Source organism: Trichechus manatus, unplaced genomic scaffold (assembly GCF_000243295.1).
Source record: "Trichechus manatus latirostris isolate Lorelei unplaced genomic scaffold, TriManLat1.0 scaffold00024, whole genome shotgun sequence".
Lineage (NCBI taxonomy): Eukaryota > Metazoa > Chordata > Mammalia > Sirenia > Trichechidae > Trichechus > Trichechus manatus.
The window spans coordinates 15,339,910-15,352,060 of record NW_004443960.1 but is presented as its reverse complement, the minus strand read 5'-3'; positions in this window follow the sequence as shown (position 1 = coordinate 15,352,060).

Here is a 12,151-nt window from a genome sequence, read left to right as displayed (position 1 = left end):
TCATAAAACAACATGTGTACTACTGTTTCATGAGAAACTATTTGTTCTGTAAGCCTTCACCTGAAGTACAATAAAATATTAAAAAAAAAATTGAAAAATTGAACTTCATCAAAATTAAAAATTTCTGCTCTTCAAAAGACACTATTCTGAATATGAATAGGCAAGGCATAGGTTGGGAGATATGCTTGCAACACATATATCAGACAGAGGACTTGTATAGATTGCTTCACAAAAAAAGATATATGAATAGCCAACAATCATATGAAAAGGGACTCAGTATCATTAGCCATCAGGGAAATGCAGATTAAAAACCATAGTCATATATCACTTGACCCCCACCAGACTATCTAAAATAAAAAAGACTGACACCAATGTTGTCAACGTTGGCAAGTATGTGGGCAAGCACGTGGAGCAACTGGAATTCTCATAGATTGCTGGTATGAGTATGCAACGTACAACCACTTTTAGAACTATGTGCCAGTTTCTTATAAAGTTAAACATATATGTTCCCTGTGAACCCCATATATTCTTCTCCTAGGTATTTACCCAAAAGAAATGAAAACATATGTTTACACAAAGTCTTTTACAAGAATAGTCAAAGCAATCATATTCATAATGGCTAAAAAGTTGAAACAATGTACATATCCATCAACAGGAGAATGTTGAATCCTTAAATATAATACTACTCAGAAATAAAAAAGCATGAACTACCAATACATACAACAACATGCATAAATCTCAAAATCAGCATGTTTAGCAATATAAGGTAGAAACAAAAGAGTCCAAACCATAAGAATCATCATACATAGAATACACAAATATACACAAAGCTAATGTAGGCTGATAGAAATCAGGCAGTGGTTGCAGACCGTGGGGAGTTGGAGGGAGGGACTGACCGAAAAGGAGTCATAAGGAACTCTCTGGGATGATGGAAATCTATCTTGTTTGGGCGGTGGTTACACTGGTGTAGATAATTGTCGAAATTCTGAACTGAACACTTTAGGTTTGTGCTTTTTATTGAATGTTAATTGTATCTCCAAAAAAAAAAAAAAAAAACAAGTTCCTTTACTCCAAATATCTACTATGGGACCTACTCCATATTAGTGAAATTTTCAATGTTTAGATTTCTTTAATCCATAAGAACACAACGTTGGAATACTAAAAATTTAGTGCATACTATATAAATGTGCACATTTGCAACTCAATGCTTCAAAATAGTTGTTACCCAACAAAACAAAGCAGCAACAGAGTCATCGCAATTAACGTGTAATTGGCCACACTCCCATGATGCCTTCAGTCGTACTCAACTGTCAGCACCACCCACTCATGACTTGATGACTATACCATCACAACTACATCATTAAGGTTAACAGCACCAGCTTCAAAGTAAGGCAGACCTGGATTTGAATTCGGCCTCAAAAACTGTCCTATTATAGCTTCACACTCTTAATAATTTTGTGAGTCATAAGTCTAGAGATGAAGGGATAGATATTCCTTCCAATCACAATCTATAAATGTCCCTGCTTGGGACCTCCTCATTTTAGGTCTACCCCTAAAGGTCACAAGATTCAGCATCAGTTCCAGTGGCACAGGCAACACCAATATTATCAAAGGATACTCGCTCAACCCCTCACACCGTCAGCCACTTCCTTCCCCTCTCTGGGAAACAGCAAACAAGAAACAAGATGCTCCACCAAGTGGTGTGGATATTGGGAAGTGCAGCCAGATGTAAAACACTTTTCTTGAACAGGACCAACAAGGGGCAAATAGACATTTACTTATTTTGGGGTCACGTGTGACTGAGGATGACACTCTGCAGCCCCAGATTCTCAATTAACGCCCCTCAGGCATGCAATTGTTCAACAGGCTTAAAACACACAAATCTATTTCCAAAGACAGAGACAGACATCAAGGCGTTCCTGCCAGTGTATGTGGAAGAAAAAGCAAACAGTAAAAGAAACCAGCTAGGGAGGGTGAGCTCATCCGCCATTGCATTTGTTTTAGAGTGTAAGCAAGGACAAGGCCCCTCTGACATCTGAGAACTTTCTGTATCCTCCCCTGTAACTCCCAGACCAACCCCAGATCTCCTCACCAAAGCCTTAACTGCCCATATCTTTCTATACTCCTGGACATAAATGTGACTTTCTTCTCATGATAAGGCAATGAGAGACCTCCAGACTTGGTCACTAGTGCCACTGGGACCCCTGGAATGGTGTGCCGAGCCAGGAAAAATGCAGGACAGCAGCGAAGGAGTAAGAAGTTCCTTCAGATGAAGTCACACGCTCACAATCCGTTCATATGATTTGCTCTGGGCAAGGCAACAATTTAAAATAATCTAACGCGGGCATCGTGGAATGATAAAAACAGGAGTGCATTTAGATTTCCGGATGGGTTGCCCTCTATTCCTTGGTACCACCCCACCTGCAAGACAGCCATGAATGGGGTCACACAGTCTCTTTAACAGAAACGGAGATCAGTAGGTATCAAAAATAGATCAGCAGCTAAATGAGCTTCTCCCTAGCAAAATCACTATTCAAAGAGGAAGGGTTTTAGAGAGAAGTTGGGCAGCTGTTGGGAGTCTTTTCTGACAAGAGAAAATTTGCCAGGTTTTAGGAAACTCAAAACCCAAAATGTCAAGGAAGTCCATAAATGAAATTTGCAGCAGGCAGGCATTCAGATAGTGTCCCTAACTCGCGATAAAATGGGGTCAAAGCAGGTTTTGTTTTGTTGTGGGGGCAGTTCCATCTTGGTAGAGTCTGGTCTAACTCCAATTCCAAGTCTCCCGAGGATGTGCAGCCCCTCCTTTCTCCACACTGTGCACTGGCCACTGGGCTGGAGGGCAGAGGGGAGATTTTAAACAGTCTCAGGTGAAACAACTCTAAGTACATTGTTAGAGTCAACTAGATTTTTAGAAGGAAACAATTATTTATTAAGCACCTACTATATATCGTACACATTGCTAGGCCCTTTCTTTATTCAATTCAACTCATGGTGACCCCATATGTGTCAGAGAGTAGAACTGTGCTCCATAGGGTTTTCAGTGGTTGATTTTTCAGAAGCAGACCACCAGACCTTTCTTTCAAGGTACCTCTGGGTGGACTCGAACCTCCAACCTTTTGTTAGCAGTTGCATATGTTAACCATTTGTACCACCAAGGGACTTTTTCATTATTTTAATTAACCCAAAAGACGTGGTCCACATTAGAAGACCTGGCATAGAAACACTAAAGACAAATTGAGCTCTCTATTTTTTTCCTTTCCATGGTTTTGTATTTCCTTCTGAATGTTACTTTGAATTTGTCTGGGCTCAAATTGTATTACACTCCGCCATCTCCATTAGCTAAAATGTATTTATGGCTGATTATGCATGCAAAAAATAAATTAAATATCTGAATAACATTACCAGTAATTGGTGAGATTGCCTTGTTTTCACATTCTTACAACAAAAAAAGGCAACAAATGACCAGGAAAACAAAAAGCTAATCCATTATAATTGTCCATATTACCATAGAGATTGGACAGACACAATTACGGGCAATTGCAGTGTCTAAAAATCAAGTGTGATGAAAATTACACTGAAGTTAACAAAAAAAAATTACTTTCTTTGTGGCTCCAACCCAACTGCTAGTCAAGATAAAAGGAAATCGCCCCTACTCATCCATTGACTTGAAAGCTGACACTGAATCTACGTTTCTACAGAATATAAGCCACCGCTGAGGCATTCATTTCGATTTGCTTGAGTTATTCTCCATGATATGGTTTCCCTTTAGACATCGCTGGTTTATTGGTGAAACATTTATGCTGATTTAGAGACAGTTTACTATTTTGTTTAGTGTTTTGCTTCTAAACACGTAAGTACCACCCCCTGGCATAGTCTGATATGTATCACATCAGACTGGCACAATATCTCCTTAGGCTGCTCATTCGTGTTCTTTGATGATGATATAAATTTTAAATGTTTAATAAGCATATTGAGCGTTACGGTATAAGTACACAGAGAAGCTCCTATTTACCAATCTGCATGTTGGTGTTGTTGTTGCGAGTTGTCATCGGGTCAATTCCGACTGACGGCGACCCCATGTGTGCAGAGTAGAAGTGCTCCATAGGGTTCTCAAGGCTGTGACCTTTCGGAAACAGATCGCCAGGCCTGTCTTCTGAGGCACCTCTGAGTGGGTTCAAACCGCCAAACTTTCAGCTAGTAGTAGAGTGCTTAGCCATTTGAACCACCCAGGGACTCCTCCAATTTGTATACAAGTGTTTTGATAATTTAACAAATGGTCTGTCTTAGTTTTCTAGCGCCATCGTAACAAAAGAACACCACAAGCAGGCGGCTTTAAAGAATAGAAATTTATTGTCTCACAGTTTGGGAAGCCAGAAGTCCAAGTCAGGGCGCTGGCTCTAGGAGGGTCCCTCCTTGCTGGCAGCCCGGGGAGTTCCTTGGCATTCCTGGTCTTGTAGACAGCTCGTCACATGACCTTTTCCTCCTGGAAGCATGTCTTTCTCTGTGTTTGTTTTCCTTTTTTATAAGACACCACTCAGAAGGAACCCACCTTACTCTAGTATGACCTCATTAACATAACAAAAGAAAAATCCTTATTTCCAAGCAGAGTCAAGTTCACAGGTACAGGGGTTAGGATTTCAACACATGTTTTTTGAGGGGGGCATAATTCAGTCCATAACATGGTCCAACTGTATCTCCATGTCCCAGCTAAACATCAGCCTTACACACACACATACAGATGAAAGACCCAGGCCTGGCCTCTCATTTTACCACTATGCTGCCAGGTGGTTTCTCTCAACATCTTGCCAAATGGACACCCCAGGAAAGTACACACCTACAGGGCTCTGGCTGGGGACATGGAAGCCCAAGCCAAAGACCATTTCTATAAGGACTCACCTTCTCATCCAGCACTGACACCTGAAAAACCAGTCATGTCCATGGAACGCAGCAGTTGGGACCCAAGCACATTACCACAACTTTGATTTTTTTTTTTTTTTTTTTGTACTTTAGATGAAGGTTTACAGAACAAATAGTTTCTCATTTAACAGTTAGTACACATGTTGTTCTATGACAATGGTTAACAACCCCACAACATGTCAACACTCTCCCTTCTCAACCTTGGGTTCTCTATTACCAGCTTTCCTGTCCCCTCCTGCCTTCTAGTCCTTGTCTTGGGACTGTTGTGCCCTATTAGTCTCGTTTTGTTTTTTGGGGCTGTCTAATCTCTGGCTGAAGGGTGAACCTCAGGAGTGACTTCATTACTGAGCTAAAAGGGTGTCTGGGGGCCATACTCTCGGGGTTTCTCCAGTCTCTGTCAGGCCAGTAAGTCTGGTCTTTTTTTGTGAGCTAAAATTTTGTTCCACATTTTTCTCCAGCTCTGTCCAGGACCATCTGTTGTGACCCCAGTCAGAGCAGTCAGTGGTGGTAGACAAGCATCATCTAGCTGTACTGGACTCAGTCTGGTGGAGTCCGTGGTAGTTGTGGTCTATTCGTCCTCTGGACTAATCTTTCCCTTGTATCTTGTTTTCTTCATTCTCCCTTATTCCTGAAGGGGTGAGGCCAGTGGAGTATCTTAGATGGCTGCTCACAGGCTTTTAAGACGCCAGACACTACTCACCAAGGTAGAATGTAAAACATTTTCTTTATAAAGACTTTGATTTTTAAAGCCAAAGACTCGTGAGATTTAAAACAGAGAAGGAGGCTCCAAATCCGTCCAAGGGAATCTAAGGAAGAAGATTAATCAGCAGAGACGTGTAGCAGGCCCCGTGTCTCAGGAGAGAGCATCCTTTTCATTTTCACTGTCAGAGTGAGCTGTATCAAGTACAGACCCAGTCATGCTACACCATTCCTCAAATTCTTCGATGATTCCTGGTATGGATTGAACTGTGCCTCCCCAAAATATATGTTGGAATCCTAACCCTAATACCTGTGAATGTAATCCTGATTGGAAATAGGATTTTCTTTTTATGTTAATTAATTATGTCATACCTGAGTAGGGTAGGTTTAAAATCTATTTGCTTCTGAGTCATAAAAAGACTAGATTAGACCCAGAGATACGAACACAAGGAGGGAAAACAAACACCATGTGAGGATCATCTACAAGCCAAGGAAGGCCAAGGAACCAAGGAATGCCCAGGGCTCCTGACAAGGAAGGAATCTATATGGCCAAGACCCTGATGTGGACTTTTAGCCTCCAGAACTGTGAGAAATAACTTTCTGTTTTCAAAGCTGCCTGCCTGTGGTATTTGTGTTACAACAGCACTAGGGAACTAGACAGTTCCCCATCACCAACTCTTTAGTATGCTATACAAGAGTCTTCAAAACGTAATCTCACCTTGTTGTTTGCTGACTGCACCCTATATTCAAGCAATATTGAACCAACTGTGGTATCTGAATGTATCATGTTATTTCATGTCTCCGACTTCCACGCCACAAAGTAGGCAATCCATTACAACCCATGTCTTAAGTCTCCTGGAATTGTTTACTAGAAAATGACCTAGTTGCCTTCATCCAAGCATCCTGGCTAACACAAGGCCTGGCATATAGTAGTTCTCGATAATTTTTGTTAAATAGATGATTAAATACAAGCAAGCTGTTTCAAATAATCAGAAATGGTGGGTAGTCTGTCACAGATCTTTTTGGAAATGTTGATATGAGTCCAATGTACTCTCAAATCACAGGATCAAAATTGAGCAGGAGTTAAAAATAAAAAGACTGACCATATCAAGTGGTGGTGAGGATGAGGGGGAACTGGAGCTCTCATACACTGCTGATGGGAATGGAAAATGATACAACCATTATGGAAAAGTTTGGCAGTTTCTTAAAAATTTAAATATATACCTACCATATGAGCCAGCCATTCCATACCTAGGTATTCACCCAAGAGAAACAAGAGTATATCCCTACAAAGACTTGTACACACATGTTTATAACAGCTTTATTTGTAATAGCCAAAAGCCAGGGGGAAAAAAACCCAGATGTCCATCAACAGGAGAATGGATAAACAAACTGTGGTACATCCATACAATGCAATACTACTCAGCAACGAACTACTGATACACACAACGACATGGGTGAATCTCAAAGTAAAGATGCTAAGTGAAAGTAGTCAGAGACCAAAAAAAAAAAAAAAAAAAAATCCAGTACAAACTATATGATTCCATTCATAGAAAATTCTAGAAAATGCAAACTAATACATAGTGACAGAAAGCAGATCAGTATTTCCTGGGGAAAGAGGGTTGGGGAGATGGATGGAAGGGAGGGATTATAAAGGAGCAGGAGGAAATTTCTGCTGGTGAAAGGCACATTTACTTTCTTGATTGTGATGATGGTACACGTGTGAAGACTCATCAAATTCTACATTTTAAACGTGCAGTTTGTCATATGTCAATTATACTTCAATAAAGCTGCAAAAAAGCCTTAAAATGGAGCAAGGGTGTCCCTCACGAGAAAACAGTCATTGTGGTTTGGGGGATTTACAGTTAGCTATTAGGAAGGTAAAACAGGAATACTTGAGTTGGGAAGTGTAAGTTAGAGGTCGATGACGGTGGCACTTTGGAAGACAGCAAAAATACAAGAAAAAAGTCTTACAGTCAAGGCTGTCTGTCCAATGATAAAATGAACTGACCTTCAAGGTAGTGAGTTCCCAGTCACATAAAGTAGTAATTCGATGACCATTAGTGGTACAGTGGTTAAGAGCTACAGCTGCTAACCAAAAGGCCAGCAGTTCGAATCCACCAGCTGCTCCTTGGAAACCCTATGGGGCAGTTCTACTCTGTCCTACAGGGTCGCTATGAGTCGGAATCGACTTGACGGCAACAGGTTTGGTTTGGTTTTTTAAATACTCCTACAAAATGGATTCTTGCCCTGGCTGGGCAATTATTTTATATGACTCCTAAGGTTCTTCTAAACTCCAAATTCACTGGTTCACTGAGATGACACTGGAAGAATATGTTTGCTAATAGAAAACTCCCTATCACTGATGCTTAATGAAAACAACCATTAGGAATTTTCCCCAAGAATAAAAGTGAAAATAATTCAAAGGAATAAGACTTCAAAGAAGCAGAGTTGAAAGGAAATCAGTACTTCAGATACAGGAATTACAAGTGAGTACAAAGAGAGCAGTGAGGGATGGAACTTTGGTGAGGGGGCGGCTGGGTGGCAGACAGTCTCGATGTGAGACTATTTGGGGAGGGGGTGGCATTGGGTCTAGAAAACCTAGAGGGCTGGTTTAAGAAACTGGGAACTGAAGGTCCGGGAAGAGAGTGGGATGCTGTGGGCTTGGGACATTTCATCACAGATGCTGTTGGACTTGATCTGGAGTAATCTTTTAAAAAAACAAAACACCACCCCCATGTTCAAAAACTTCCAATAGCTTCCTGTTGCACTTGGAATAGCATTATAACTCTTTACCAGAGTTACAAGGACACTGCTAACTGAAAATAACAGGAAGCAGAGAAATGTATAACAAAAATGGAATCATATTAAAAACAAAGACAGTAAAAGCTCCTTCTGTGTGTATGTGTGCTCGACATGAGCATTTTACCAAGGGTGTCACGCTCAGTGATGACACTAAATTAAAATTTCTCCTAAAGTCTGTCTCAGGTCCCCCTCAAGCCCCAATCTGGCATATGGTGCTGCTCTGAGGGGGAGACGGGGATAATTGCTGGAAGCAGAGGGGATCCAAAGAGGAGCAGTTGTGATCCCCACCAGCCATCTGGATGAAGCAATTAAATGATTGAATGAGTGAATAGTAACAAGATGCCAAAGGGATGAAAACTGAGTTGGGTAAAAGGGAAAATGAGGTCAATTTCCTCACTTCTGAAAACCAAGGTGAGTGTTAAGGGCAGATCTTCTCCTTAAGCCACATCTCCTCCTTGGCCCACTGAGGACAGGACATGACCTCTCTCCCTGGGAAGGAAGCTGCCAATCTCTCTCCACTGCTCAGTCTTCCCTAAGAAAGAAGGAAGAGACTAGTACGATTGGTGAGAGCATGACACTCACTGGTTTACCCAAGGGCAAGGATATTATATCTCAGAGATAGGACTACTGTTAACTTCTTTCTCTCTGAACACCTGCCAGAGATGGAACAGACCTTCTCATCTACCTTTCCACAACTCCTAGACATGGTGGGCTTGCACATCCTGTCTCCAAGTGGAAAGCACACCTGGAAAGTTCTCTCCCACGTCTGAGTTTCATATTCATATTCATTCTCTCTCTCTCCACCTCCCTCTCTTTCTTCACCTCTCTCTCTCTCCTCTCTTTTCGCCTCTCTCCTCATCTCTCCCTCTGTCTCCCCTTATCTCTCTCTTCACCTCTCTCTGCACCTCTCTCTCTGTCTCTCCACCTATCTCTTTCTCTCTACCTCTCTTTCTCTCTCTCTCCCATGTTACACAGACCTATGGTTCCCATCCCTGCAGCTGGATGGGTAAATAAAGTTAGACCTGACCTACAATTCAAAGAAGGAACAGGAGACTCTGCTCAGCCTCAGGCCTTCCTTGTTCTTCAGTCAAGGTTTAACCACAGACCTGCTTTGGAAGTGTCTAAGGGGGTTGCAGAGTTATCACTAAAACTGAAAGCAGGTGACTTGTGTGAGAAACCATCAGTAAGACTTCTGGAAGGAAAGGGAGGGACTGGTAGGATTTGGCCACCATAAACTCGTAAATAGTGAGAAAAACTAAAGGGGGTATACAAAGGAAGTAGCGAATGTATGTATATTCCTGACTTCAGGCACTCTTCTACCTCCTGCCAATAACAACAACAACAAATACTGCTACTACTACTACTAACACTACTACTACTATTCCACTACTACTACTGAGTCAGGCTTTGTTATAAGCACTTGCTCTCCAGTAATGCATTTAACCCTTAGAATAGCACTGTGACTAAACCAAGACACATAGAGTATAGAGTTGAAAGAACTAGCTAGTTAGTGGTAGGACCAGGTTAGCTCCAGAGAGCTCTTAACCACTACACTAGTTTGCCTCTTTCAATACATTAAGTGTTCATTGTCAATAAGCATAAATATTATTATATTTTTCAAATTATTATGTTTTCACTGTTATCTTGAAAGAGAAAGACACTAAGCCAAGGAGGTTTAGCAGTTTCTCTACAACAAGAGATAGGCAGAAATGCACAGAAAAGTCAGGGTGGTAGATTAGGTAAAGCATAAGGCGCAGCTGCAGAAGACCTGGGTTTAAATCTCAGTTCTGCCATGAACCAGGCACATGACGAAGTTACTTAGTCTGCACTTCAGCCCCTTCATCTGGGAAGCTGAGACAATTAGAGGGGCTCAGCCTGCCTCATGGTGTCCTAGCAAGGCTCAGCCAAGATCATACATGTGAAAGCAATTTATATATGCCACACCATGTCTGGACAAGCAAATATTTTCTATTGTGGTAGTTTCAGTTGTCACAGGTCAACAACCTTCAGCTGACCCAGTGATTCTCCACTGAGGGTGATTTTGTCCCCCAGGGGACACTGGGAAATGACTGGAGACATTTTTGGTTGTCAAAAGTTGAAGGGGGGTGGTATGCTACTGGCATCTAGTGGATAGAAGCTAGGGATGCTGCTAAACATACTACTACGCAGAGAGCGGCCCCAACAACAAAATGCTACCCAGCCCAAAATGTCAATAGTGCCAAGACTGGGAAACACTGGTTTGGAATAAACTCATGTGTTATAACAATTCAGGAACAGAGTAGATGCTCAATAAATAATTGTTGAATATATGAATACATAAACAAAATAATCAAATCTTACATTGCATTTAATCTGGAAGAGCAATGCCAAAATAGGTAAACAGGATGTAAACGAGCCAGGAAAACTGAGGGATAGCCTACATCCTTACTACTCTAAGTGTGGTCCGTGGACCAGCAGCCTCATCATCACCTGGTCACCTGTTGTGATGGTTAAGATTGTGTGTCAACTTGCCTGGGCCATGATTCTCAGTGTCTATACGTGATCACTCCCATGATGGAATCTGCTGTGAGTAGCCAATCAGTTGAAAGGGGGTTTTCTTGGGGGTGTGGCCTGCATCTGGATATAAGCAGACATTCTGGCTTTTTTGCTCGCTCTGGATCCTGCAGCTGTCTCCTGTTCATCTGCCCTCTGGTTCTTGGGACTTGCGCTATCAGCTTATCTGCCAGTCTTGGGATTCGTCCATCTTCACAGCCTGTGAGCAAGAGCCCTGCTCTCCGACCTGCCTATTTTGGGTTCGCCAGCTCCTGCAGCTACGTGAATGTGAGAAGCCTCTATCCTGATCCATGGACTTGGGACATTCCAGCCTCCTCAGTCATGTGAGCCGTTTCCTTGATATAAATCTGTACATATTTATACACTTTACTGGTTTTGCTTCTCTAGAGAACCCAGCCTAGCCTAAGACATCTGTTAAAAATAAAAACTCTCAGACCCTACCCCACACCTACTGAACCAGAATCTGAATTTTAACAAGATCACCCAGGTGATTTGTATGCACGTTCAAATTTGGAAAACACTGTTCTAGAATCTACACTTGACGGCAGGCTAATTCCCCATAGCAGTCCTAGGTTCCAACCGAGCAGTGGGGAAAACAAGGCTCTTTAAGATCTGCCCAGCTGAAGTATGCCTCTTGGCTATACCCCAGCTCTCTCTACAGGTAGCATTTCCACCTGGTTACTTTCCATTTGGATAACAGAGAGCATGTCCCCCAGGCATTAGCAGGGCTTTCACACTCCTTGTTCACAAAACATAGCGCTGAATATAATGAAATATGGCACATCATCAATACCCCCTATGCAGAAACTGCATGGAATACCACAGCTGAAAGATTCCTTGAAGAGTAAAAGGAAATTCTATTGCAACTTTTATTTGGAGTTTGATTGCTTCATTGCCTCTTGCCCTCCAGGTGTATTCTCTGTGACACTACGTGCTTGGATCCTGGTTCTGGGTGCTGTTTGGTCTGTGTCTTGTTGCACCTGGAAGGGTACAGAGGTGCTCTTACTAGCCCAAGAGCCAAACACTTTCCATAATCAAGCTTATATTCCTCCTACAGAGAAAAATGGTCATAAGAACTCATATTTATTGAGCACTGACTGAGTATCCTGGTACTAGTCTAAGTACTTTAGGTATATTAACTCATTCAATATTCGCACCACCTGATGAGGTAGGTACT